Source organism: Helianthus annuus, chromosome 7 (genome assembly GCF_002127325.2).
Source record: "Helianthus annuus cultivar XRQ/B chromosome 7, HanXRQr2.0-SUNRISE, whole genome shotgun sequence".
Classification (NCBI taxonomy): Eukaryota; Viridiplantae; Streptophyta; class Magnoliopsida; order Asterales; family Asteraceae; genus Helianthus; species Helianthus annuus.
Window position 1 is genome coordinate 9,152,708 of NC_035439.2, and position 16,627 is coordinate 9,169,334.

Here is a 16,627-nt window from a genome sequence, read left to right on the forward strand (position 1 = left end):
GATATACCCCCACGATCAAGGTATGCACAAAGATTCATCGTAGTAGGTGAGTATACTGATGTCATCCTTTAAGATATCCAGACTGTGTCTAGTTCTGCATATAAACTGTTTTATCATGTTTTAATTGCTTAACTATGAACACTCAAATAAATATTAATCAAATCCTGAAAATATAAACAGCACACTCTATCATGCAAGTATCTTCCCTACCACATATTTTCACAAGTCCAATCCAGATTTCTGAAATCTTAACTGGGAATAGGTTGACAAGAGAACAGAATAGATCTTTAGTAGAGATGGTATAATATACAGATCAAATGAGAGTTTCTCAGTTTGATATAGGTTTCTTGGGTTTCTTTTGGGCACTTGAGGGCCTCTTTCGGGTGTATTAGATCTATAGCGCGACAACGTACAGCTAGGTCAGCATGTATCTGGATGCAGCAGAAGCTGTCGTTGCCTAGCACCTCCAGGTCAGCATATATCTGGATGCAGCAGAGGAGGTACACGACTTTGTTCAGAGAAGATTTCAGAATCAGATCAAAATTGTGTGTATCGGGAAATAAACAGACATTCAAATAGACATGAGCTAATTCCAAGTGACTATCTTTCCTGGGGTCATGTACAATTTTAGTTCTAACAGACAGACAGCCAAGATATCCCTAGTTGAAACAACAGTATAAAGACCCAAAACTTCAGATTTTGGCAATCTATCAACGCAAGAATTAAGGTCATTAAACCATACATCACTGATATGTTCCCCACTCATATTCAGTTCATTTAAGTTTATATCACATTGGTAAGTTGATTATTTCATGCTTTTGCCTACTGGTACATCATACAATGAAGCTGCTATCACACTTAAGCAATTTATGATTAAGTTTCAGTGTGACAGTCTAACTTGCTGATGTACTATCATTTCTCCTTTTTCACACAGTGATAACTCATTTTTGATTTTCTATTTTTTTTTTATGTTTTTGATTTTTATGAAAAGCAGTAAACTATTTACAAAAATTCTTATGAAAAACCAGTTATTCAGGATTCCTCATCCCGTTGAGTTCGACTAAATGTTCAAAGCGAGCCCTGTCAAATGCTTTAGTATAAAGATCTGCCAGGTTATCCTCTGTGTCGACTAAGCACTTTGAACTTCAATTTAAATCATTTAAAAAATATATATCAACAATCTCACACCCCCCGCCATGTGCCTAGAGCAGCCACTATCAACATAAGTTGATAATCCTCCTTAGCAGCTCCTGCACACACTAACTTAGAAATTAGTTAGATTGGGGGACCCAGGCCTTAATGGTCTTGGGTCGTCCAAATTCACCAACAACTGGAACATCCATCCAATATCCATTACTCCTAACTGGAGTCTTGGATCTCAGACCTGTTGGAATTTGATTTTGATTTCCACTAGGCCTTTGGTCTTGAGGGTTCCTATATACATTTGGACAATTGTACCTTTGGAAATTTTGATTTTGAAACCTTACATTTTGATTCCAAGAAGCTTGATTGTTATAATTTCTAAAGCCATTGTTATAGAAAATTCGACCACCATTATTCTGGTATCGATTTTGATATTGACCTTGACTTCTGAAATTATTTGTATTTCCATTAAAATTGTTCATTCTAGGTGAACTGCTTCTAGGTCTCTGATATCTGCCTGGTGGAGATCTAGGCTGAAATCTTTGTTGATTTCTTTGAAAACGAGGAACTTGTGGAGTTCCTTTTTCAGCCTTATCTACACCAACAGCAACATTCTGTGGTTGCTTAGGAGCAGATTTCTTTGGAGAATTTGAACCTTTCCCCTCACTATCACCACTCTTCACTGGTAATTTCCCTCTCTGTTTGTCACTCATTTGTGCTTCACTATTTTTGTTAGGACAGCAGCTAGCTACATGTCCCTTTATGTGACACCGGAAGCACGATCTCCTTTTCAAAGACTTCTTAGCGGGAGTCTCTGAGGTAGATCCCTTATCAGATGGTGATGATGCCTTGGAAGAATTTTGTTCAGTTTGCTTTGATTCAGATTTTTCTTTGTTTTTATTTTTAGCAAACTCTACATTTGATTCTTTTTCAATAACAACGGTTTCATTTTTCATATCACTACCTTGAACAAAATTAATCTTTTTAACAAAAGTTTGATTTTTGCTCTTAGGAGGTGAATATTTCTTTTTCAAAGATTCCCTGTTATTGTTCTTCCTGGCATCACAACTCTTAGACCCTTCACCTTGACTTGATGTCGATCCGAAACTACTTGGTGCAGTTGACATATAGGCTGCTAGCTCATTTTCATCCGGGAGGAAAGAATAGTCATGACTAAGAGGAGGTGGGACTTCATTATATCCCACACTAGTCTTGTCATTACTCTTCTTTAACCCACCCATCATGTGTTTCATAACAAAAGACGAATCTCTGAATTGACTTAATTTCTGTTCAAGTTCAATGATTTTGAGTTGTGCATCTGACAACTCTTTGCATTTTTCAGAAATCTCTTTTGTTTTCTCAGCCATCATTTCGTGAGCTAAGTCTATTACTTGAAGTTTTTCGTTTAATTTGCATGTTAAGGCTTCGATTTCACTTTCATAACCTTTTATCTTCTTCAAGTATAGAGATTCATTTCTTTTAGCAAAAAAGTTTGACTCTTTTATACTAGACATCTCACTCACCAGACTTTGATTTTGAGTTGACAACCTGTCAACCTCACCCTGTAGTTCACGACACCTTAAACACACAGAATTAGATTGTACCTCTTTCTCATGAACTTCTGTGGTTTGATCAGTAACAACCTGTTCAGCTTCACTCTCTTTCTCGACTTCAGCATCCACTTTTGCTTCAACATTCTCCACTTGAGATTCAGCATCACTCACACTAGTTTCAGCCTCATCAACTGGCACTATCTCTGCCATGAAGGCCTGAGTGGCGCATTCATTTCCCTGATATCGCTTTTGTAATGCATCCCAAATATCCTTTGAATTTGTGTACTTTGTGAAGGTATGCTTGATGCTATCAGGTAAGGATGACTTTATTGCAGCTAAAGCTCTCTTTTCAGCTTCATACACTTTCTTATCAGCCTCATTCATGTTCACGTAGTCTGTTCTGCGTCGTCTGCCCTCAAAATTATGTACTGGGTTTATGTACCCATCTTCAATACATATCCACATTCGTGCATCCTGAGATTTAATGAAGGATTTGAAGTTGTCCTTCCATGTAAGATAATTCTCCACCTTCATCATCTTAGGAGCATTCAAGTTGGTCATGTTCGACATTTTAAACGTTGCAGACTGAGAAAACCGTACAAAATATATCCGAAAACAGTGGTTACCAAATTACACCTTTAGAATCGTCTCGAAAAGACGAGTCCAATGATATATAATGTCAAAAACCGATTTCGGGATTTTCCAGAGTTTTTTTTTTGGGTCCTAAAAATCAACCGAGTCCAACGGTGCAAACGGTTTCGTCAAACGAGCTATGGATCACTTTCTATTCACGAAAACGTTAATTCCTCTATGCGTATCTAGTTCCTCCACTCCACCTTTTAATTTTGCTGGCAAACCAAGTTAATTTCACCGTGTCACGCTAATTATGCTAGCAAACCAAGTTAATTTCACCGTGTCACGCTAATTATGCTGGCAAACCAAGTTAATTTCACCGTGTCACGCTAATTTTGATGGCAAACCAAGTTAATTTCACCGTGTCACGCTAATTTTGCTGGCAAACCAAGTTAATTTCTCTGGTAGAGGAATTATAATTATGCTAGATTTTTAAATTCGCTGGAATAAATATGCTAGCTGATCAAATTAATTTTGCTGGTTAATTTCTCTAGATAACTTCGCTGGCAAGTCAATTTCGCTGGCACGACGGTTAATTTCACCGATCACCGTAATAATTCCGCTGAGGAAAATTTACGGTTACCAAAGTCGCCTTTGGATTTAATTTCGCCGGTCACCGAAGTTAAATTCGCTGGATCAGATGATTGGGAAATTTAATTTCACCGGTCACCGAGGTTAAATTTGCTGGTCTGTCAAAGTATTTATCCGAATTCAGCAAATTTGCTAGAAAATTTTGGAAACTCAATCTGTTCGAAATTTCTAAAGATTTTCCAGATTCTTCTAACAGTTTCCTGCAAAATTAAACACCAAATCAGCCGAACTTTTTGAAGAAAATATGAAGAACACGAAGAACACGAAAAACAATCTTCGGATCTTCAAGACTTTCTTGCCAAATTCCTTCAAAAGTCAACCAAACCTGCAACTAAAAACACTTAAACAGCAAAATTAAATACCAAACAAGATCAAAATACCCTAAAATTTTCGAAAATCTCAAGAACAATATCCAAAAAATTCGAAATCCTTCAAAACCCTAGTTTTCTGTAGCAGCCAATTCTGAACCGAGCCTCTTCAAGAGCCTAATGCTCTGATACCAATTGTAGGTCCCCTTGATGTGTATGGATCTTCACAGAATTGTCAATCTAATCAAGAGTGCGGAATCCTCTTGATCAGAATAAGCAGAAACCTTGTAGAGACTGAAACAGCAAATCACTTTCAAACCGGGTTTTCTATTGATTATCAATCTCACGAATTACAATCAATCCAAAACCCTAACAACCCTAATTTCGTCCAAGACTAAGCTCTCACGAAATTTCTCTCTCTCCCAAACTGTTTTGGCTGATTAACTGATTAACCTGAACCCTAATGTCTAACCTTGTTTATATAACACAAGGTTCACAACTGGGCTAGGTTAAAGACTCATGGGCTGCGAATTGGACAGGCCCAATTCGCCCCCCATCACCCAATCCTTTGGGTTTAGTTAGCCCAAACATTTATTATTTCACTAATACAAAGCTAAACCCGCTAACTGTTTATCGTTTACTAATTACAAGATATCCAAAGACCAAATCTAAGCTGTTGTCACAAATATGCACCAACATCTCTGTATTGAGCCACGTGTTCTTCAGGATCTGTTGAGCCATCATATAACTTCATGGTTGGTATCTGGAACCTTTTGGGTATCTCAGGATCACAAATAGGTGGTGCAAAACGAGATATCTTATGGCTCCCATCTGCAATTTCAGGAATAGGCTTAACCACCCATGGAACAGTGGATATCATATCCTTGAGCTTTTGTAACTCCCTAGCCATATCTTGATTGATACCTGTATCCTGCATAAGGCCATGGTTAGTGGTATAAGAATTATTAAAAGTGTTACCTCCTGGTGGATGCAAGTTTAGAATCCCGGATGTGAATCCATATTGTCGAGACTCTGGTATGATTGAAGGACCAGAAGAAGCAATGGTTTGCATTGGGATGAAGTCTCCTTGATGGACATCAGAACTTCCAGGTTGCAAACTTTTTAAGGATCCTTGATCCTGGGAAACATTGGATCCTTGATGCACTGTGAATGGGGGTCTTGGAGGATAATCCATGGATCCGAAAACCTGAGAGGATCTTTGAGGTTGAAAGGAGGATCCTTGAACCTGAGAGGATCCTTGAACCTGAATGGATCCCTGAACCTAAGAGGATCCTTGAACATGAGAGGATCCTTGAACCTGCGAGGATCCTTGAACCTGCTGCGTCCCCATGTATCCTCCTGAGCTGACGTAGGATCCTTGATGCTGAGAGAAGGATCCTGCTGGTTGAAAATAGGATCCTAGAGCCTGAGACGTTGCTGAGGATCCATAGTGCATTCCTCTTGTTCCACTCAAGTATTGGACATCTGGAGCTGCAGAATGCTGAGTTGTTATGACCGGAGTGTCGAAATTCAAAGATCTAGGCATCAATGGGGAAAGATCCTCTGCTGATCTCTTCTGTTTCTTGATATCCCCAATTTCCCTGAGAATCTTTTCGTTAGTCTTATCCTGTTGTTGTATGTGATCCTTCATCTGCAAAATTAAAGTAAAAAGGTCACTAGTAGTAGGAGTATAAGATGCAGAAGAAGTTAGAGGTTTTGAGAAAATAGGAGTCGGTTTCTTTTCAGCATTCTTCTAGAATCCAGAAGATGGTGGAGGCAAAGGTGGAACGCCTTGGGATGAATTGACCGCAGACATTGCACTTGAAGTGGTTTTTCCTTGAGATGCCATCTGGTTGAATGTGATGAACCGGAATGACCGAAATGAACGAAATTTCTCAGAAATGAAGCACCAATTGCCCCACGGTGGGCGCCAAACTGTTTTGGTCAAAAATCAAGCAAAGATAATGCAACCAAATCTTTATGTGTTAGGTGTGATGCTTGAATCAATGAACAATGCTTAGGATAACAATCAAATGTAATGAACAAATGACACAAGGATTTATACGAGGAAAAAGCCCTTGATCAAGAGTTGATCTCTGGCACAAAAAACATCGGGTGATGGAAACTACGGATCACCAACTTAGATTAAACAAAATGTGTTACAACTTCGGATGATAGCGAGCTAGTTACAAGGATCACTAGAATGAAATGTGTAAAAATGATGTTTAATCGCCGAGCAGAGTGTTGTAAACTGATGAGAGCAGTACGAGTGTGTGTTTGTAGCCAAAAATAGCCAAGTGTTCTAATCTAGCTCGCTATCCCCTTTTAAATTTAGTAAATATCTAAGATAACTAACTATCCGCAATTCGTGCACTCTTGTAGGACCGTTGTCGTGACCCTAAACAGTCAGTAAAAGGCAGTTCATCTTCAAATACAGAGGCGGAATCAAAGTAAATGAAGTCTCACAGCTTTTCCTCTTAATTTCCTCTTTAAACACTTTCTGAGTCGATTACAATAGTTTCTGACAAAAATCCGGCAGCACCATGACTCAGATTCCGCTCCAACAGATATCCCGAACAAAATCACACAACCACTATATATAGGCAAGCTGATTCCGCTCCAAACAACAGGAGCGGAACCCCTTGAGTTTGGGCGGAACCTCATGAGTGGAATCACTAACTTTCACCTAGGAGCGGAATTACAAGATAACTTGATTTCGCTTCAAATGACACCACTGTCATTTGGAGCGGAATCACCCTCTAAACATTACTTTTCGTATTTTCCAACTTCGTACAACCTGTCTAGACCTAAGACTCGATTAACACGTAGATAACAGACATTCAGTGCACCAACAGACTCCCCCTTAGATGTTGACGAAATCTTTGGCTTCGAGTCTTTAGTCTTGGTCTCTATCTAATCTTTGTCTTCTCATTGTAAACTCTTTCTTTACAGATTCAGGTTCTTGACCTAGCTCCATCTTCAATCTTCCCTTTGACTATTGATCCAGACTCCCCCTTTCACAGACTCCTCTTCTCAGTATGCTGGAATCTGGGATCTTGATCTGGTTCAATCTTTAACACTTAAATGTCGTGGGAATGATGAAGTCCACAACCTGTTACTTAACCAATAACATTACAAACTATCTTTTCACAATAACAAACATTCTATCAGTTCTATAAATCCACTCAAGTATTCAGGTCCAAGTTAATGACCCTGATTAATCAATTAATCTACCAAGTTCAACTTAATGACCTTGGTTGATCTTGTGACAATCCAAACTGTTTTGTTCAAACAATTTCAAACATTTTCCGAGAAATAACAAGTATCAAGTTAATGAACTTGTTTTGACTTTTCAATCAATCAATCTTAGTCAAGATAAGCTGTCTTCAACCTCCAGTTCAGAACTTCCTGCATCTGCTTCAATCCTCGAGATTCCAACGATCAACTCTCCACTTTGGTTTGTTAGAAAATAAAGCAGAAAAAAATCTTTTTGGATTTTCTATAAAGTTTCTAAACTAGGAAATGAAATACAGAAATGTAAATTGCAGAATGTAATGAAATGTAAACTATTTACAAACATATTTTTGGCGAGCGTGTTAGGGAATCATATCAGTTATCAGACAAGTCACACGTACCGTTAAGCTTAATTTCATACTCAGAATTAAACAATTCACCTCGATTGTCGATATACTAGTCCATTTAAATTCTCACACAATTTTCAATCTATTCAGGATACGATTTAGATGTTTTAATGAACTTAAACTCATTCATGTGTCCCACCTCTTTAATATACTCCTGTATCCAGAATCCCAATATTCAGTCTTACAGGTGAGTATACCACAGATGATATCTGTAAGGGGTTAAATGCGAGGGCCGTGAGAGCTCAGGTCGATACTTCCGTATACGCAGAGAGATGACGGCTTCGACTTTCGATGTATCCCCTTTAGAGGATCTTTTAATTTCAACAGCAATGATTATCAATTTTATTGTTTAATCAAGTTGCTGAGGGCGATGCTATGTTTCAAGCATTTGCGGAAAGTATTGAAAAAGAGCTTGTGTATAAAGGGAAAATGATAGTACATCGGTTTGACAGTTACAGTACGCTAAAGATTTGTAAAGAATTAAATGCGTTAAACAGTCTCACTGATGATGTGTTGATAGGTTTTCGCACATTTAGTAGATTTATTCGGGATATAAACCTAAAAATTCAAACTTGCACATTTCATGGGGAATACTACTTAGATATATAGGTAACCCCTGAAATCTCATTTGAAAGGTCCCTTATTCTGAGATACTAGGTCTTTATGCTCAGTGATATCTGAAGTATTATTCGGGGACTAGGTCAGAACTTCCATTCAACAGAAGTCCCGGAATAATACCCCAGATATCACTGAGCATAAAGACCTAGTATCTCAGAATAATGGACCTTTCAAACGAGATTTCAGGGGTTACCTATATATCCAAGTAGTATTCCCCACGAAATGTGCAAGTTTGAATTTATAGGTTTATATCCCGAATAAATCTACTAAATGTGCGAAAACCTATCAACACATCATCAGTGAGACTGTTTAACGCATTTAATTCTTTACAAATCTTTAGCGTACTGTAACTGTCAAACCGATGTACTATCATTTTCCCTTTATACACAAGCTCTTTTTCAATTTTTATTGTTTTTGGATTTTGAAATTTTATCATGTTTTTGAATTTTTGAGTTTTTTACTGTTTTTGTATTTTCTGAAAATATTTACAACTACTCCCCCTAAATACCAAAACAAGTAAAAAACGACAAACCATTGCAGATTGTTTCTCATCTTCATCTACAAAAGTACCCTCATCAATGCCAATAATGCCATCCGACACCGAGAAAAGCTTCATACCATTCAGTTTTAAAAGAAATTTAAAACGTGTTTTGACAATGTGGATTTTCTCTATTCGAATCAACTTCTTCTCGAAGCAATCTCGGATGAAGTGATGTCGAATTTCTATATGTTTAGTTTTAGCGTGATGTACTGGATTTTTAGTAATATTAATAGCGGCCTCATTATCAACAAAAAGAGGTGTGTTAAGAAACTGCAAACCGTAGTCTCTCATCTGTTGCTGAATCCAAAGGATTTGTGAGCAGCAACTGCTAGCAGACACGTACTCCGCTTCGCATGTTGAAAGAGCCACAGATGTTTGTTTCTTGCACTGCCAGGTAACCAAGCGAGGTCCAAAGAACTGGCATCCTGCAGTTGTTGATTTGCATTGACTTTGCAGCATCCAAAATCCGTGTCGGAATACCCTTCGAGCGTGAAATCGCCTTTTCTAGGATACCATAACCCCAAAAATGGAGTACCCTTTAGGTAGCGTAATATCCTCTTAACAATAATCATGTGTGATGCTCTTAGGTTAGATTGAAATCTTGTTGCGTGGCACATTGGGTACATAATATCGGGTCTTGAAGCAGTTAGATACATCAACGAACCGATCATGGAACGATACATTGTCTCTTCTACCCTGTCTCCGGTGAGATCTGCGTGTATCCCATGATTCGTTGCGAGTGGGGTTGACGCCGGTGTAGAACATGACATCCCAAATTTCTCTAGAATATCATGAATGTACTTCGTCTGGTGAATGAATATTCCTTCAGGTAGTTGTTCAACTTGAAGTCCCAAAAAGAATTTCATCTCCCCCATCGATGACATTTCGAACTTTTGCTTCATCACTTGTTCGAAATCTTTGCACAAATTTTCATTTGTTAACCAAAATATTATGTCATCCACATAAATCTGAACTATCAGAAGATGACCGTCGACCTCTTTGGTGAAGAGAGTGGCATCCACTTTTTCACGAATGAACTTGTTGGCTAGTAGGTGTTGAGACAAAGTCTCGTACCAAGCTCTCGGGGCCTGGTGTAAACCATACAGCGCTTTGTCCAGTAAACAGACCTTGTTTTTGTGGATTGGATCGATAAAGCCCGGTGGATGTCCGACATATACCTCCTCTTTGACCTTCCCGTAGAGAAACGCCGATTTTACATCTAGCTGATATACTTTGAAGTTTTTCCATGACACAAATGCTAGGAAGATTCTGATCGCTTCCAGTCGAGCTACAGGAGCATACACCTCAGTAAAATCAATCCCCTCCTGTTGACTGAAACCCTGGACTACGAGTCGAGCCTTGTTTCGAACAACAACTACACGATCATCTCTTTTACACTTAAATACCCATTTCGTATTGATCTTCCTATGACCATCCGGTAAATCTACCAACTTCCACACACCTAACTTCTCAAATTGACTTAACTCTTCTTGCATCGCATTGACCCAAGAATCTTTATTAAGGCCTCTTTGTATGTTCGCGGTTCGATCTGCGAAATAAAACAACTTAGTGAAAAATCAGTTTGTAAAGGTGCTACTGTAGAGTAAAAACAAGTAAGCCCTTGGTCAATTTGACGTCTAGTGCGAACGCCTGATCGTAGTTCTCCAATGATCAGCTCCTCTGGATGGTATGAAAGAGTTATTGGCATCACTTCGCTTGGAACATCTACATTTCCCTCCAGATTAGTAACATTCTGATCTGCATCATGTACACTGACTGGGTTTGTTTGACTTGAAATCTGGATCTGCTCCCCCTCAGAGTCTGAATCACGATGATCAAATACTGGCATGTTATCAGCTTCTTGATCATCATTCTCTGCCGACTGATTACCAAGAGCAACTTCATCTTGTTGGACATCATCATGTTCACCAGCATTGCTCGGACCAGCTTCATCATCATTTGAAGTTTGCCGTTGTCGTCTAGAATACTCAGCTGGGAACCTTTGCTGTGACTCGTACTCTCGCAAAATATTCAACTCATCAAAGAAATCTTCTTCCTCCTCTGATTCTTCTCTCATGTCAAACGAATCCCATAACTTGTCATAATGATAACGCCATGAATCTCCAGGATTCTGAGGCGGCATAGTATAACCTTGACATTCAACATTTGGAGCTTCAATAATCCGCTTCTCACTTGGAACGAAGACACGTCGCAAAGGACTTGAATAACCAACAAATATTCCCTCAATGCACTGCGGACCAAACTTTCCATAAGGCTCTAGAACAGTACAGGGTGACCTGAATGGTTCAAGATACTTCAGATTAGGTTTGCGGTTATTGATTAACTCAATACATGTTTTGTTGAACTTCTTGACAGTGAGAACTCTGTTGAGCGTATAGCATGCAGCAGAAACAGCTTCAGCCCAAAAATTTATCGGTAACTTTGAATCTGCGAGCATTGTTCTGGCCGTCACGATTAGTGTCCGATTTTTGCGTTCTGCTACTCCATTCTACTACGGAGTATACGGAGCACTAAACTCATGCAAAATACCTCGTTCTTCACAAAATTCTTCCATTCTGTTGTTCTTGAATTCAGTACCATTATCACTACGAGTTCTTCTAATACGCCTTTGGTGCAGATTCTCAATCTTTCTGAACAACGCCATCAAACTATCGAACGTTTCGTCTTTCGTCTTCAAGAATGAAACCCACGAAAATCTGGAGTAATCATCAGTAATCACAAGACAATAGTAATCTCCAGTAATGCTCTTGACATTCACAGGACCAAACAAATCCATGTGAAGTCTCCCCAGAGGTCTCGATACTGAATTGACTTGCTTTGTAGGGTGTGACTTTTTCTTCTGCTTGCCTTTGACGCAGCTAATGCACTCCCCTTCCAGATGAAAACCTTTGACATGAACTCCTGTAACCAAATCATTTTGCACCAAGTGATTCATTTTTCTCAGATGAATATGCCCCATCTTGCGGTGCCACAATCTCGATTCTTTCTCAGTTGCTCTGGACACAAAACAATGAGCCTGACCCGTGGTTGTAGTAGCTACACTCATATCCAACACGTATAGATCATTAACTCTTGGTGCCCTCATGATAATCCACTCTTCAGGGATAACAAATCCTGGCTTCAAGATCAAACATTCTTTGTCAGTGAAGTGAGTAGTGTACATCCTGTCACAGATCTGCGAGATACTTAGCAGATTATTAACCAGCTCAGCAATGTAGTTAACTCTCTCAAACGTCACAATCCCGTTGGATAGCGTTCCTTCACCAATAATCCTACCACCTTGATTACCCGCGAATCCTACGTAACCTCCATTGATATTTCTCACATCATACAACAACGCAGTCTTCCCTGTCATATGCCTCGAAGCTCCACTATCCATGATCCATCTTGAAATAGATCTAGGAAGATCCTTCACAAATCACAAACAATTCAATAAAGATGCCGATTCATGCTTCACGATACCAACTAGGAAGCTCCGGCAAAGACCACAAGCACCTATGTAGATGTCGAAGCTACTCAAGCCTCTTTTGACTCAGGCAACTCAATTTTAATGTGAGTCTTTTTAGTGTAAAGTGGCGGAAAATTTTTGTCATTCATTTTCAAATTTTCTTCAGACCCAACCTCAACCTTTTTGTATAAGAAAAATTCATTTTTCTGAGGTTGACCAGATGGTTGGTCTTTCTTTGAAACTTCTTTCTTTTCAGAAACCATGGATTTTTCAAGTTTTTCGTAGTAATCCAAAGGTACATCCATCTTCACCAGTGTGGTAGAAGATGATTGTTTTTCAGTCTCATGAACCTTTGGTTTTGAACCACTTGCTTTCTGTGCAACAACTTTCGGCTTCCATGTTTGTTGAGATGATGCAACCCGTTTGTAAAACATGTCATTTTTAGTTACCATTTTCTTTACGGGTTCATTTTTGACTTTGGTGTTGCCATTTTTCAAATTCTTCTTCTCAACAACTAATGGAGCTTTTCCCTTCACGTCAACTTTCTTCTTTTGAGTCTTCACAGCTTCAGTCTTAGGCTTCACGTTGGTACACTTTCGTGCAATATGCCCAACTTGATTACATCTGAAGCATGTTCGGGTGTCAGCTACCCGACTTGTGCCTTCAGACTGAGACTGTGAAGCTCTCTTCTCAAAGAACTCCTCGTTTGATTTTGAAAAAATCTCTTTCTCTTCATCAGCAAGTGAACTCGAACTGTTCACAAACACTTTTTATCAGCAAACTTCTTGTTTTGAACATTTCTCTTTCGATAACTCTTACCACCCTAATAACCACCCGACCAATTGTTTCAATTGTTGTTACAAAAACGTGGTGGAACAACAGGTTTCTTATAGTAAGCTTTATCTTTCTCAAAATTCATTTGTCTCTTTGTTTGACTCAAACTGTTCACTTCTGACAACTCAACTTCAACAAATTTGAAAATATTTGTTAACTTGTTCACATTGACATTCTCAATTGGAAACTCTGAATCCGAATACAACTTATCAGATCTCGACACTTGTACATGACAAGAGTAGGTTCATCATTTAAGTTGTTTTTGGACTTTTGTTTCGGAATGTATTTATCCAGAAAGCATCCATCATCTTCAGCTGAATCAGACATCAAAACACTTTCAGCTGTGCTCTTAACAATCTCTGTCTGAACACTATCATCAGATGATGAAGAAGAAAATGTAACATCAATTGAATCAGGAAGTTTAACTTCATTATCTTCTCCAATTTCAACCAACCCTGATTTTTTTTTCAAATAATTGTCAAGAACTGGTGGTGGAACTTGATGAAAACCCACCCCGGTTCCATCAGAGTACACATCTTCGCCTGCTTTGTTTTTCTTTGGGAACAATGTGTTGCAAAACAAAGCTTGCGGAGTTGTAACTCTTAAGCTTCAACTGGATTCGCTCATTTTCAATTTCAGCTTCTTGAACTTTAAGTTTCAATTTGGCGATTTCATCTAGTTGTTGGTTGATTGATTCTTCTTTTAACCGAAGCACTGTTTTTAGTTGAACATTTTCTTTATATGTTTTACTGTTTCTGTCATCATTATCTTTCATTGTGCTTTTAAGCTTCTCAATTTTTTCAGTGATCTGGCGGTTTTCAAGAACTAACCTTTCATTTTCTTGTCTAATCTTTTCATGATCAATTTCTCATTTTCAATTTTATTAGTTAATTCTTTTAACCGTTCAGTTGAAACTTTCACCCTTTTATCCCGATCAAGAATTTGATCCTCAACGCTTCTGAGTCTAGCAGTCAGATCCTCAATTTTCTTATCATTGAGATAAGTGACTGTCCTACAAACTTTGCATTCCTTGATGCAATTTTTGCAGTCAACATCACCATTGGCTTTCTTACCTGACTCAGTCGTTGACATGTTTGAACTGACCTGGCTTTTAGACTCAGAGACGGATTTAGAATCTACCTCAAGCGCCTTAGCTGCCAGCACCTTGTTAGCCATCTTTCCAAGGTTTTCAGCATTCAACTCCTGAGTAGTGTCAATGATCCCAGTATCAACCTTCTTTAACTTTTCTTCTTCTTCTTTGTCCTTCTTCTCTTTCTCCTCTTCTTCTCTGCTTCCCCACCATTTCTTCTGCCAATAATCATCATCATCTTTAAACTCTTTGATTATGGCTTTTATATCAAGAGTGTTATGATCAACAGCAATGTTTCTATATGGATCAAGATAACATTCCTTGTCTGGATCCCATCTTTTTGCTCTTTTTGCTTCCGAATAGATACTAGATATTCTGATCAATCTGTTCATGGCTAACATCCTTCTGTGATTATATTTCTGTTCTTCAGTTCTGTTATCTTTCCAAGGAATAGGTTCGGTTTTTGCCATGAAAGCGTATCCAACTGCATCCTCTTCAGGTAACAGCTCACTCCAATCGAACCCCTCATCATCATGAATCACCACAACAGCCCTAGATTTCTCTTTGTTAGCTTCATTCTGCTTCATTCTTGGCGGCTCCGATTTGTTCTGATGATATATCGCCTTCTTGCAATAGTCTTCTCTGAACGGGTTCTCTGATTCATCAACATACGCGTTTCGGCATTCACGCTTAAAGTGACCTTTCTGCCTGCATTTGAAACACGTCACTTTACTCTTGTCAAAACCCAATTTGGTAGATGGTCCAGCAATTGACTTCCTTCCGGTTATCTCCATGAAACGCTGTGCTCGACGAACAGCACTGGCCATGCACCACCTTATATCAATCAGTTCCATTTCTTCAGGATCTATTTGATCATAGTCCTCTTTCGTCAGGTTGGTGTTGCCAATCTTTCCAGCCACAAGACTTTCATATGATTCCAATACCGATGCTAGGAAAACCATCTGCTGTTTTGCCGACTCTTCGCTGAAATTCTGAGCGTTCTTCATGTCTACAGCGATGTTGCAGTGAAATAAATTCATTGCCTCAGACTGGTTTGAATTTGATGAAGATTCACTGTGATATCAACTGTGATATCCACTGCTTTGGCTTTCTTTGCTTGTTGTGGAAACATTTTCAGCAGAAAACACAGTCTTGGGAGAATTGTTCTTTGGCATCATGCTCTTTGGATAATACAAATCCAAGTTCTGCTGGTACGATGAGTAATTGACTTTGTGTGTCTTCTTTAGCTCCAGCTCATGACTTTCAAGTCTCTCAATTAATAGATCCACCGTAAGATCTTCAGGCTTGATCGTATTCTTCAGCATCAATGCATAATATTGCCAATCCATCTCATCTGGCAACGAATCGAACAATTTGTCAACTAGCTCATCTTGAGTATAAGAAATTCCATGTCTCGCCAGTTCCAGCTTCAGATGCCCAAACCCCTCAATCATTTTACAAACTGACTCATTTTTTAAACATCCAAACAAATCAAACTCTTTTCTAAGTAGTTTCTTTTTGTTTTTCACAATCTCTGTACTTCCTAAACATTTGGTTTTCAACTTTTCCCAGAGATCTTTAGCACTATTGTACTCGATTAACGAAATTATATCTTCTCGAACAGATTGAAACAGCAACGCAACACATTTCTGCTCAGCAACAAACGATTCTATCTCCTTAGATGATGATAAGGTTTCACCCTTTTTGCCTCCATCATTGTATCCATTTTTGAGACTCTTCCAACTAGGAAACGCAAAAGCCATCAACCAATCTTCAATCTTCTTGGCCCACCGACTGTATTCTTCGATAGCCATCAACTTTGGTGGTTTGTTGTAAGTTCCAAAAGCACTTTCAACCTCCAAGGCATCCGATAACTTTTTCTTTGTGTTTGGTGGGTTCTCATTAGGGTTGCTTGAAGATGTATCGTCTCACGAATTTCCAGCAAACGCATACATGTCGCTAAACGGGTTCATGAAAATATCATCCATCTTGAACGTACCTGAAAAATCAGCAAACACTTAGAACATTTTCAAAATTTTGAAAAACGGTGATTTCGAGCGAAATCAGTTTTACGAGCGGAATCAGAATGTACACTCGAGCGAAATCAGACAAATATCTGATTACGAGCGGAATCAGACAATAAGGTTCGAGCGAAATCAGACTTGTTCTGATTTCGATCGAAATCAGAGAATATCTCTCGAGCGGA